Consider the following 13,341-nt stretch of genomic DNA (forward strand, 5'->3'; position numbering starts at 1 on the left):
TGTTCTCTCTGCTATCGCACGGCAAATGCTACCGCAGCGCCAAGTCTTGGACCAAAAGGCTCTTAACAGCTGTATGTGTAACTGTGATACAGGTATGTAATAACTAGATAATAACCATGTAATAAATTAAATGAATCAATTTAAACAGTGCAGCAGGGGCAGTCAGAACGCATCAAATTGATACCCACCTCCTTGCTATCGATTGGCCATTACAGTCAAGACCGGGAGTGGTTTGGAGAAAATGGGCCAATCAGGTAATCAGATTTAGTCCGGGTCAGTTTTCTGGCTCCTCGCTCTGATGCGTGGGTTGGCTCTCAAACAATAGAAAGTGGTATGTACCATCATGGTCTCTACGATAGGTACATTTCCCTACGAAGTCAAAGATGGTCATTTCTACTTTGCATTTATAAAACACAGTTTCTTCGCGTGTCGATCAATATATGTGGATGAATTCATCTGAAAATCTGCCGTCAACTCAACTTCGCCCGTTGTACTGTCCGTTGCGTTAGATTGTGCCCCCGGGATCCCTTTTTGAAGGGGAATTGTGCCTTGATCCTTCGCTGCTACCTTTCTAACGGGATTCATTTTGCCCCGGCTATATGATAACCACAGCATGGAATGAGGCTGGATATTTGAATTGATTGAAACAGCGAATTGCACTGTACTGCAGTAGAGATGACAAGAACATAGGAGGAATTGAACAAACATTTAAGGTATGACATTTTCTCATGACTGAATTGTTTCATTCTAAACTTTTGCCTAACAACAAGAACATTTGAGGATTCTGAAATGTAGTAAAGTTGGTACCATTTACTTTACACAATTAACTGTTAAAATAAGCACCAGCCCATGCGCAACGGCTGGTCAACGACTTTCTTTCTGTGTGGTAATACTAATTGAATGCTGGTTAGCGATGATAAGCCATCAATGTCTGTGCTAACTAACATTTGTAACCATCTAGCCAGGTGACAGGTGTGAGGAAAATATAATTCAGTGTTTTTAACTTGTCATTTTGTTGTACAAATGGGGTCACATTATGCATACTGTATACACCGGAGAGAAAGAACACCTAGCTAGCTAACGTTACTTGTCAATGGTCATGTTTTGAAATTAGATGGGGGTAAGGGATCAAGGTTTCACATCTGCACGAACTCGCGTTGTAAATTAGGAGAAATGGTTAGCAAGCTGCATGCTAACTATCACACCACATTGTAATTTTGAAGGGTTGGTGTGAAAATATACATCTGGCATCTTGTCAATGCATTATCACAACCCTGTATTTACATTTGTGTCATACCCAGGTTAACATTGTCGTTATTTATTAGCTAGATAGCTAATGGATATTTTTTTCAACAAGAGCACGATAACGGCGATAACACCGGTTGTGCGCGAGCAAGCACGGGCACGGCACTGATTTAATTTCCCCACGAAGAATGCATTGACTTTTCGGTGAAGAAGGGTTAGGGTAGTCTTCGATCTAGCTTCAATTCGTTTCCAATTAAGTTGTCTATGGGGCATGGGGGAAGGGAAAGACACATTCAGGGAAAATCATCTTGCAAGAAGCTTTGTGAAATCGGAAATGTTTTTCTCGATCGTCTTGAGTTCATTTGGTGGCACAAGCATCTTTATTTTACAGTGACTATACACGAACCTGAATCACAACTCGAGTTCTGAAAATGAGATAGCTGTGGTTTGGGTGTTTTTTACCATTTTTAAAGACAACCTCCAGAGATTTTTTTACTTTTGCTGTTGAAAAGTGATATCCCAAGTATAACTTACAGTAAAGTACACACACTAAAGGGTAACAAACGTTTTCAGCAAAATTGTGTTTTTTTTTAGACACAACTGCAAATTTAGGAGTAGGGCATTCGAGGAGCTGGTCTGAAGTGAATCGTGATGTCATCGGCCTTCCACCTTGCTTGAGGAACAATAGAGAACAAAGAGGAAAGGCCCACCCCCCACATTTATTTTAAATGCTCAGAAATGTGCAGGGGATTGTGGGAAGGTGAGCGGCGAGAACCCTCCTAGCAGAGTGGAAGGTAAAGTTGAGCTCTGCTTTATGCAAATGTCAAGCAAAGCGAAGCTTTGGAGCGAAGTAATGTAAAGAGGAGGCGCCTCTGATCAAACCCACTGTTAGGTTCAGATAACCTCTAGATAACAGATCATGATAGCAATGGTTATCTAGTCTCGGAAACCCGACCCTAAGATAGACAATTGGTACAATGTTCAGTTTGACAGTACAAAACTGATGTCATTCTCAGCATTCAGTCTGTTTCTGTACTTGTTTTGAAGTATTCCAGAGTTGAGAACCCTGACTCACGTATTTGGTGCCAAACTGGATCAGGACATCTACTGCTTTCTCCGGCATGCAGGAGACCGCTTCCTGCTGTAGATGAGCAACCCAGAAGAGCAACTCAGTTTATTCAAGTTCAGAAAGAAATTACTACTTGTATTTTAACAGCAACAGTTCCAACCTAGACTTGTTTACAACACTAATTTATACAGTAAGAGAGACAATAGGCCTGATCATCCTCATCTGTAATGTTACATAGGGTTGCACTATCAGTAGCTAGCTAGCGTGCTTGGCTAACATTAGCTAGCGTGCTTTGGCTAACATTAGCTAGCTAGCTATTAGCTGTTTACAAGGGGATTGTTTGAAAGAGAAATTCACATCTACTTCTATGAGAGATAGTACTCCTTATTTCTGCTTATCATCATCAGCTGTTATAAAATGACAACTTACTTTTCCACTGTCAAAGCACTGTTTCCTGAAGCATTCTGCCCTGTTCTGAAAGAACTCCCTGACCCTGGTTTACATGCTGTGGATGTTTGGTCGACATTTTTTCATTTTGAGAGACTCGAACTGAACAGAGAGCGAACTGAACAGAGAGCGAACTGAACAGAGAGCGAACTGAACTGAGAGCGAACTGAACTGAGAGCGAACTGAACAGAGAGCGCACTGAACAGAGAGCGCACTGAACAGAGAGCGCACTGAACAGAGAGCGCACTGAACAGAGAGCGCATTGAACAGAGAGCGCACTGAACAGAGAGCGCACTGAACTGAGAGCGAACTGAACAGAGAGCGCACTGAACAGAGAGCGCACTGAACAGAGAGCGCACTGAACAGAGAGCGCACTGAACAGAGAGCTCATTGAACAGAGAGCAAACTGAACAGAGAGCGCACTGAACAGAGAGCGAACTGAACAGAGAGCGCATTGAACAGAGAGGGCACTGAACAGAGAGCGCACTGAACAGAGAGCTCATTGAACAGAGAGCGCACTGAACAGAGAGCGCATTGAACAGAGAGGGCACTGAACAGAGAGCGCACTGAACAGAGAGCGCACTGAACTGAGAGCGAACTGAACAGAGAGCGCACTGAACAGAGAGCGCACTGAATTGAGAGCGAACTGAACAGAGAGCGCACTGAACAGAGAGCGCACTGAACAGAGAGCGCACTGAACTGAGAGCGAACAGAGAGCGCACTGAACAGAGAGCGCACTGAACTGAGAGCGAACTGAACAGAGAGCGCACTGAACAGAGAGCGCACTGAACAGAGAGCGCACTGAATTGAGAGCGAACTGAACAGAGAGCGCACTGAACAGAGAGCGCACTGAACAGAGAGCGCACTGAACAGAGAGCGCACTGAACAGAGAGCGCACTGAACAGAGAGCGCACTGAACAGAGAGCGCACTGAACAGAGAGGGCACTGAACAGAGAGCGCATTGAACAGAGAGGGCACTGAACAGAGAGCGCACTGAACTGAGAGCGAACAGAGAGCGCACTGAACAGAGAGCGCACTGAACTGAGAGCGAACTGAACAGAGAGCGCACTGAACAGAGAGCGCACTGAATTGAGAGCGAACTGAACAGAGAGCGCACTGAACAGAGAGCGCACTGAACAGAGAGCGCACTGAACAGAGAGCGCACTGAACAGAGAGCGCACTGAACAGAGAGGGCACTGAACAGAGAGCGCATTGAACAGAGAGGGCACTGAACAGAGAGCGCACTGAACTGAGAGCGAACAGAGAGCGCACTGAACAGAGAGCGCACTGAACTGAGAGCGCACTGAACAGGGAGCGCACTGAACTGAGAGCGCACTGAACAGAGAGCACACTGAACAGAGAGCGCAGGTGTACGGCCAAATCAATTCCTGTAATTCATTAAATAATTATACATTTACTCTGACACCATTAACATGTCCGCGACCCAACCAATACTTTAAGAAAGGCTTTCCTATAGCATAACAAGGCGGAGTGGGTTCACCAACTAGGCTGACTTTGGCGTCTGGCAGCTGTTGAGTTTATCAGTCCTAAGCAAAGGCATTCAAACATGGCATGACTGGCCATTTTCCATACATAGTGCTTTAAGTTCCTTTGCAGTGTAGAGGAGTTAGATGGTACAGGACAGACACGTATTTCACGCCATCACACATGGAGACATAAACTGAAAATCACTCCGTTAAAGCATTTAGGAGATAAATGTGGGTGCTCTCTCTCTCTCTCTCTCTCTCTCTCTCTCTCTCTCCCTCGGTCTCACACAAACACACACACACACATACACACACACACACACACACACACACACACACACACACACACACACACACACACACACACACACACACACACACACACACACACACACACACACACCAACAGATGCTCTGCTAGCTGTGGTCCAGTCCACCCATGGCCCTGTCCCAAACCACTTTAGAAGTGTGTCCTTGTTATCTTTCAAGTGTGGACTTATCGCCCAAGTGGGATTTCCTTATCTTCTGGATTTGTGTTATCTTCCCTTTACACACGTGCTGTGGACCGAAACAGGCCCAGTGGAGAGAATCACAGAACCAGATGGGGGCGATAAATAGAGGTGGACATAAATAGCCTACTGCCCAGTCTTCCATGCCTTTTTTCCCTATACTGCCCTTTGTGTAAGTTCTACCTAAGCCTACACTGTTTTTACGGTAAGTTACTACAGCCAGTTAGTTACCTGTTACTGTAAATAAAGGTACAGTATGTAACTTAAATTCCAAAGACACTTTGGTTTAACAGTACATTACTGTAAACATTACAGTAGTATATTCTTTATATTAGAGAAATAATGTCAGTAGAAGTGTCATGTCTGCAGGTTTGCTCTGTTAGGCTAGTAATAAAGTAATAACTGCATTTCTTATTCCTCTCTTGTGAGATGTTCACTTTTAAAAGTGCTTTGGCATCACTCAGTCTCATCCAGAGGCTTTCTTCTCTCCTTTCCTCTCTCTCCTGTTTGTTGTGGTTGCTTTGATCTGTTGCCAGCCTGTAGCCTTCTCTTCTGCCTGCCTGGTGAATCTCTGCTTCTGCTTCCTGCAAAAGAAGTGGAGAGAAGCAAGGGATGTACGGCACGGAGAGACAGAGAGAGAGAGACAGAGGGGGGGGGGGAGACAGAGAGGGGGGAGAGAGAGAGACAGAGAGGGGGAGAGAGAGAGAGACAGAGAAAGAGAGGGGGAGAGAGAGAGAGAGACAGAGAGGGGGGGAGAGAGACAGAGAGGGGGGAGAGAGAGAGACAGCGAGGGGGAGAGAGAGAGAGACAGAGAAAGAGAGGGGGAGAGAGAGAGAGACAGAGAGGGGGGGAGAGAGACAGAGAGGGGGGAGAGAGAGAGACAGCGAGGGGGAGAGAGAGAGAGACAGAGAAAGAGAGGGGGAGAGAGAGAGAGACAGAGAGGGGGGGAGAGAGACAGAGAGGGGGGAGAGAGAGAGACAGCGAGGGGGAGAGAGAGAGAGAGAGAGAGAGAAAGAGAGAGAGAGAGAGAGACAAAATGTAAAAAATATAAAACAGTTAGAGAGTGTCATTTCCCCAAATTTGAAACCCTTATTCAAGGTTTCAAAGACCTCTCTGATGTGAATAGGCTACCGGTCCTGTTGGGGGAAGACGCAGAGAGATGTGGGTTGGTAGTGTACTACATTGCCATAAGATACATTGCCTGCCATAAGATGAGGGACAGTGTCTGACAGACCAATCAACCTGCACATGTCCTCTACTGTATGCTTGTTGTTATTGTTCAATGTATGGTTATTTTGACCCTTGGTTATTGCTGTTACTGTTGTCCTGTTGACAATTTTGATTCTTATTATTTTCATATTGTAAATATCCAAAGTAAGCTTTGGCTATATGGACATTGCTACGTCATGCCAATAAAGAAAATTGAATTGAGAGAGAGAGAGAGAGAGAGAAACACAGAGAGGCACAGAGAGACAGAGAGTGAGAGAGACAGAGTGAGAGAGAGACAGAGAGAGAGAAACACAGGCACAGAGAGAGAGAGAGAGAGACAGAGAGTGAGAGACAGAGTGAGAGAGAGACAGAGAGTGTGAGAGAGAGAGAGAGAGAGAGAAACACAGAGAGGCACAGAGAGAGAGAGTGAGAGAGACAGACTGAGAGAGAGACAGAGAGAGAGAAACACAGGCACAGAGAGAGAGAGAGAGAGAGAGAGAGAGAGTGAGAGACAGAGTGAGAGAGAGAGAAACACAGAGAGGCACAGAGAGAGAGAGAGACAGAGTGAGAGAGAGACAGAGAGTGAGAGAGAGAGAAACACAGAGGCACAGAGAGAGAGAGAAAGACAGAGAGTGAGAGAGACAGAGTGAGAGCCGATACCCAGTAATTATCAAAATCCAGAAAAGAGCCGTTAAATTCTATAACCACCTAAAAGGAAGCGATTCCCAAACCTTCCATAACAAAGCCATTACCTACAGAGAGATGAATCTGAAGCAAACTAGAATGCTATTTGGCCCTAAACAGAGAGTACACAGCGGCAGAATACCTGACCACTGTGACTGACCCAAAATTAAGGAAAGCTTTGACTATGTACAGACTCAGTGAGCATAGCCTTGCTATTGAGAAAGGCCGCCGTAGGCAGACATGGCTCTCAAGAGAAGACAGGCTATGTGCTCACTGCCCACAAAATGAGGTGGAAACTGAGCTGCACTTCCTAACCTCCTGCCCAATGTATGACCATATTAGAGAGAGATATTTCCCTCAGATTACACAGATCCACAAAGAATTCGAAAACAAATCCAATTTTGATAAACTCCCATATCTACTGGGTGAAATACCACAGTGTGCCATCACAGCAGCAAGATTTGTGACCTGTTGCCACGAAAAAGGGCAACCAGTGAAGAACAAACACCATTGTAAATACAACCCATATTTATGCTTATTTATTTTATCTTGTGTCCTTTAACCATTTGTACATTGTTAAAACACTGTATATATATAATTCTTTATTGTTTTTAAACTTCTGTATGTGTAATGTTTACTGTTCATTTGTATTGTTTATTTCACTTTATATATTCACTTTCTATATTATCTACCTCACTTGCTTTGGCAATGTTAACACATGTTTCCCATGCCAATAAAGCCCCTTGAATTGAATTGAATTGAGAGAGAGAGAGACAGAGAGTGAGAGAGAGAGACAGAGAAACACAGAGAGGCACAGAGAGAGAGAGAGACAGAGAGAGAGTAGACAGGGAGAAAAGAGGGAGCTATAGGAGATTGGGTAGAAAAACTGGAAAAGGAGAATGTGGAGAGAGAGGACAGTAAAATGAAGCCAGGGGTTGTGTGTGTGAATCCCCAAAGCGAACCTGCTATTTGGTCTGTCTGTCTGTCTGTCTGTCTGTCTGTCTAGATTCTATATGTCCCAGCTGTTGGGTGGCAGTGGAGGGCAGAGGCGTTACACACTGGGGCCATTGTTCCTCCTCTGCCTGCCCTACTGGGCTCAGGGCTCCATAATGCTGTCTCTGTCCTGATCCTGTCTCACTGACTGACTGGTGCCTCTTGTGTATCACCACCCTTCATCCCTGTCCTCTGTCTTTCTCCCACCCCCACCCCCACCCAGAACCTCTTCTCTCTTCCTACTGCTCCCATTGGAGCAGAAGTGCCCCCCATTCACTACAGTCAGAGAGAGTCTGGGTGGCAACCTAACCCTGCCCTCTCTCACCCCATCATTCACCTTTCCAACCCTTTTTTACCCAGATTGTTCTCGCACTTCTCTTTCCCTCCCTCCCTCCTTCTGTCTTCCTCTCTCTACAGCAAACAGCAGGTACTCACAGTATGATATCTTTCCGTCTCTCCTCTCCACCTCTTTTATTCCCTCCCTTTGTCTCTCTCCTCCCTGTCTCCCTCTCTCTCTCTGTCTCAATAAGGTTAAGGATAAACCAAAGACGCTCTCTGTCTCTCTCTGTCTCCCTCTCTGTCTCTCTCTCTGTCTCCCTCTCTGTCTCCCTCCTCATCTCCTCCCTGTCTCTCTCCTCCCTGTCTCTCTCCTCTCCTCCCTGTCTCCCTCTCTCTCTCTGCCTCAATAAGGTTAAGGATAAACCAAAGACGCTCTCTGTCTCTCTCTGTCTCCCTCTCTGTCTCCCTCTCTGTCTCCCTCCTCATCTCCTCCCTGTCTCTCTCCTCTCCTCCCTGTCTCCCTCTCTCTCTCTGCCTCAATAAGGTTAAGGATAAACCAAAGACGCTCTCTGTCTTCCTCTCTGTCTCCCTACCTGTCTCCCTCTCTGTCTCCCTCTCTGTCTCCCTCTTTGTCTCTCTCTCTGTCTCTCTCTCTGTCTCCCTCCTCATCTCCGCCCTCCTTCCATCTTTCCGTGGTGTGTAAACTGTAAACTGCAGGTGTTCCGTGTATGATATCTCTCGTAATGGCTCACATGATGGTGCAGGGAAGTCTCAGAATCGTATGTGGTCATTGAGTAAGAGGTAATGTGTTGTTTTGAAGCCACACCACCTCTAGTAACCATATGTACTTCAACTGCCTATAGGGGGGAACGGAAGCCTTCAGAGTATTAGCTGTTGTGTAGTAATAGGGTAACTAGCCTAACAGGTTACTGATACACAATAATCTAGAAGAAAAAGAAACGCACACCTATTAAGACGAGGTGCTGGCTAGTGGAGTAGAAACTTGAAAATAAAAGAGAGTACACTCTTGGAGCTCAGATTCAAAAATTTAATACCAACGTTTCGACAGCCAAGCTTCTTCATCAGGGTATAATCATATACTGATACACAATAACCACTAGTAACCTAGTTTGTTTGTGGAAGTGCTTCTCCTAGGTAGGCTAACCCTGTGCTGTGGCTTTGAACGTAAAGAGTTCAGGAGGACCCTGAGGACTACAGTCAGTCAGTCAGTAATCAGTAATACATGATCAGGCCTGGAACCAGAGCTGCTTTCTGTTGCATGGTTGGCCTGCTCCTTTCTCTCAGTCTCTCTCTCCAGGCAAGGACCCAAGCACTGTGACACAATGGGGTCAGGTAAGGTAGGGAGACTGCGTGTGTGTATATGTGTGTGTGTGCAGGCAGGAGGCCCCTCCTGCGGTGTCGTGTGTTTGTTTGGATGGTAAACGTAGTCTGATACTTTACACAGCACAATGCAGCAGCTTGAGTCCCCCTCAGCGTCCACTGGATACTGTGTGTCTTTGTGCACATTCCTTTGTGGTCATATTATCTAACCAGGTGAATTTGTTAAAGTGGGACCATAGTTACACACATTAGATTTTAGCTGTTTTTTAGGTGTCTGCTCTGCTCCTCTCTTAGACTATAGATGAATCAAACAGGACCAAACCAGCACCATAGGCAACAATACATTACAGTGACATGCAGGCTTGTGCTTGTTTCAGTACATGTTTATTTCTGTGTAATAGATTTGAATATGCAAAGTTACCTAAAGCACAGAGACTCGGCAGCTGACATACACTGTTCTCTGTCTCTGTGTCTATGCAAGATGGGATCACTGGCTGCACGACAAGCCTCATCTCTCTCTCAAAATTCAATTTCAATTTAAGGGCTTTATTGGCATGGGACACATAGGGTAACATTGCCAAAGCAAGTGAACTAGATCAACAAAAGTGAAAGAAACAATCAAAATTAACAGTAAACATTACACTCACAGAAGTTCCAAAAGAATAAAGACATGTCAAATGTCATATTATGTGGAAATAGTTAAAGTACAAAAGGGAAAATAAGCATAAATATGGGTTGTATTTACAGTGGTGTTTCTTCTTCACTGGTTGCCCTTTTCTTGTGGCAACAGGTCATAAATCTTGCTGCTGTGATGGCACACTGTGGTATTTCACCTAATCGAATTCTTTGTGGATCTGTGTAAACTGAGGGAAATACAATAAGGGCACAAGGCGAGACCCAAATGCAGACACAGGAGGCAGATGGTTGGGCTCCGATATTTATTATAACAACGGGGTAGGCCAAAGGCAAGTCGAGGACAGGTGAGAGTTCATAAACCAGGTAAAAGTCCAAACAGTACCAGGCGATAGGCAGAGTGGTCAGAACAGGCAGAGTGGTCAGGCAGGCAGATTCGGTTTCAGGATAGACAAGTGTCACAACCAGGGGGCTAGGAAAAAACAGAGACTGGGAAAAATAGGGGCTAGGAAAACCGCTAGTTGACTTGGCAAAACAAGACGAACTGGCACAGAGAAAACAGGAAACAGGAATAAATACACCAGGGACTAATGGGGAAAACAGGTAACACCTAGAGGTGGGTGGAGACAATCACAAAGACAGGTGAAACAGATCAGGGCGTGACAAATATGTGTCTCTAATATGGTCACACATTTGGCAGGAGTGCAGCTCAGTTTCCACCTCATTTTGTGGGCAGTGTGCACATAGCCTGTCTTCTCTTGAGAGCCATGTCTGCCTACGGCGGCCTTTCTCAATAGCAAGACTATGTTCACTGAGTCTACATAGTCAAAGCTTTCCTTAAGTTTGGGTCAGTCACAGTGGTCAGGTATTCTGCCACTGTGTACTCTCTGTTTAGGACCAAATAACATTCTAGTTTGCTCAGTTTTTTGTTAATTCTTTCCAATGTGTCAAGTAATTATCTTTTTGTTTTCTCATGATCTGGTTGGGTCTAATTGTGCTGCTGTCCTGGGGCTCTGTGGGGTCTGTTTGTGTTTGTGAACAGAGCCAGCTTGCTTAGGGGACTCTTCTCCAGGTTCATCTCTCTGTAGGTGATGGCTTTGTTATGGAAGGTTTGGGAATCGCTTCCTTTTAGGTGGTTGTAGAATCTAACGTCTCTTTTATGGATTTTGATAATCGGCCTATGTCACACCCTGACCATAGTTTGCTTTGTATGTTTCTATGTTTTGGTTAGTCAGGGTGTGATCTGAGTGGGCATTCTATGTTGGATGTCTTGTTTGTCTATTTCTATGTCTGGCCTGATATGGTTCTCAATCAGAGGCAGGTGTTAGTCATTGTCTCTGATTGGGAACCATATTTAGGTAGCCTGGGTTTCACTGTGTGTTTGTGGGTGATTGTTCCTGTCTCTGTGTTTGCACCAGATAGGCTGTTTTAGGTTTTCACATTTCATTGTTTTGTAGTTTATTCATGTATAGTTTTCCTTTATTAAACAAACACGAATCATCACCACGCTGCGTTTTGGTCCGCCTCTACTTCACAACAGGAAAACCGTTACAGCCTAACTCTGCTCTGCATGCAGTATTTGGTGTTTTACATTGTACACAGAGGATATTTTTGCAGAATTCTGCATGCGGAGTCTCCATTTGGTGTTTGTCCCATTTTGTGAATTCTTGGTTGGTGAGTGGAACCATAAAGGGCAATGGGTTCTATAACGGATTCAAGTATTTTTTTAGCCAGATCCTAATTGGTATGTCAAATTTTATGTTCCTTTTGATTGCATAGAATGCCCTTCTTGCCTTGTCTCTAAGACTCTTGCCTTCTTGCCTTGTCTTGAAGACAGCTTTGTGGAAGTTATCTGTGGTGCTGATGTTTAGGCTGAGGTATGTATAGTTTTTTGTGTGCTCTAGGGCAACAGTGTCTAGATGGAATTTGTATTAGTGGTCCTGGCGACTGGGCCTTTTTTGGAACACCATTATTTTGGTCTTACTGAGATTTACTGTCATGGCCCAGGTCTGACAGAATCTGTGCAGAAGATCTAGGTGCTGCTGTAGGACCTCCTTGATTGGGGAGAGAAGCACCAGATCATCAGCAAACAGTAGACATTTGACTTCAGATTCTAGTATGGTGAGGCTGGGTGCTGCAGATTGTTCTAGTGCCCTCGCCAATTCATTGATATATATGTTGAAGAGGGTGGGGCTTAAGCTGCATCCCTGTCTCACCACACGGCCCTGTGGAAAGAAATGTGTTTTTTGCCTATTTTAATCGCACACTTGTTTGTGTACATGGGTTTTATAATGTTGTATGTTTTTCCCCCAACACCACCTTCCATCAATTTGTATAGCAGACCCTCATCCCAAATTGAGTCAAAAGCTTTTTTGAAATCAACAAAGTATGAGAATACTTTGCCTTTGTTGTGGTTTGTTTGTTTGTAAATTGGGGTGTCCAGGGTGAATACGTGGTCTGTCGTACGATAATTTGGTAAAAAGCCAATTTGACATTTGCGCCATACATTTACGTTTTCACTGAGGAAATATACAAGCCTGCTGTTAACGATAATGCAGAGGATTTCCCCAAGGTTGCTGTTGACGCATATCCCACGGTAGTTATTGGGGTCAAATTTGTCTCCACTTTTGTGGATTGGGGTGATCAGTCCTTGGTTCCAAATATTGGGAAAGATGCCAGAGCTAAGGATGATGTTAAAGTGTTTAGGTATAGCCAATTGGAATTTGTGGTCTGTATATTTTATAATTTCATTGAGGATATCATCAACACCACAGGCCTTTTTGGGTTGGAGGGTTTGTATTTTGTCCTGTAGCTCATTCAAGGTAATTGGAGAATCCAGTGGGTTCTGGTAGTCTTTAATAGTTGATTCTAAGATTTGTATTTGATCATGTATATGTTTTTGCTGTTTGTTATTTGTTATAGGGTTTACCCATACATGTGTGTTTTACCCATACATCTCCGTTGTCTATGGATTCTTCAATTACATTGAGCTGATTTCTGACGTGCTGTTCTTTTTTTCCCCGTAGTTTATTTCTGTATTGTTTAAGTGATTCACCATAGTGAAGGCGTATGCTCAGGTTTTCTGCGTCTATATGTTTTTTGTTGGACAGGTTTCTCATTTTATTTCCTAGGTTTTTGCGTTCTTCATCAAACCATTTGTCATTGTTGTTAATTTTCTTCGGCTTTCTGTTTCCTTTTTTTTTTATTTGATAGGGAAGCTGAGAGGTCAAATATACTGTTTAGGTTTTCTACTGACAAGTTTATACCTTCACTATTACAGTGAAATGTTTTGTTCAGGAAGATGTCTAAAAGGGATTGAATTTGTTGTTGCCTAATTGTTTTTTGCTAGGTTTCCACACTACATTCCTTCCATCTATAGCATTTCTTAATATTATTAATTTCCTTTGGCTTTGATGCCTCATGATTGAGAATTGCTCTGTTCAAG

The 13,341-nt window shown here is 44.2% G+C and overlaps 1 protein-coding gene across 4 annotated transcripts in view; it reads left to right on the plus strand.

The window, feature by feature from the left end:
• The window catches only part of LOC110522372 (WASP family member 1), a 138,126-nt gene that overhangs the window by 4,829 nt on the left and 119,956 nt on the right, over positions 1-13,341 (plus strand). For 2 of the 4 annotated variants that reach the window (XM_036976020.1, XM_036976019.1), the window contains exon 1: positions 309-713. The exons of 1 other annotated variant lie outside the window; for it this stretch is intronic. The gene's annotated coding sequence lies outside the window, so the exon portion shown is untranslated. Of the gene's footprint in view, positions 1-307; positions 714-13,341 lie in introns of those variants that run through there. One more of the 4 variants, XM_036976022.1, reaches the window with a different exon arrangement.

This window comes from Oncorhynchus mykiss, chromosome 4, assembly GCF_013265735.2.
Source record: "Oncorhynchus mykiss isolate Arlee chromosome 4, USDA_OmykA_1.1, whole genome shotgun sequence".
In the NCBI taxonomy this organism is placed as follows: domain Eukaryota; kingdom Metazoa; phylum Chordata; class Actinopteri; order Salmoniformes; family Salmonidae; genus Oncorhynchus; species Oncorhynchus mykiss.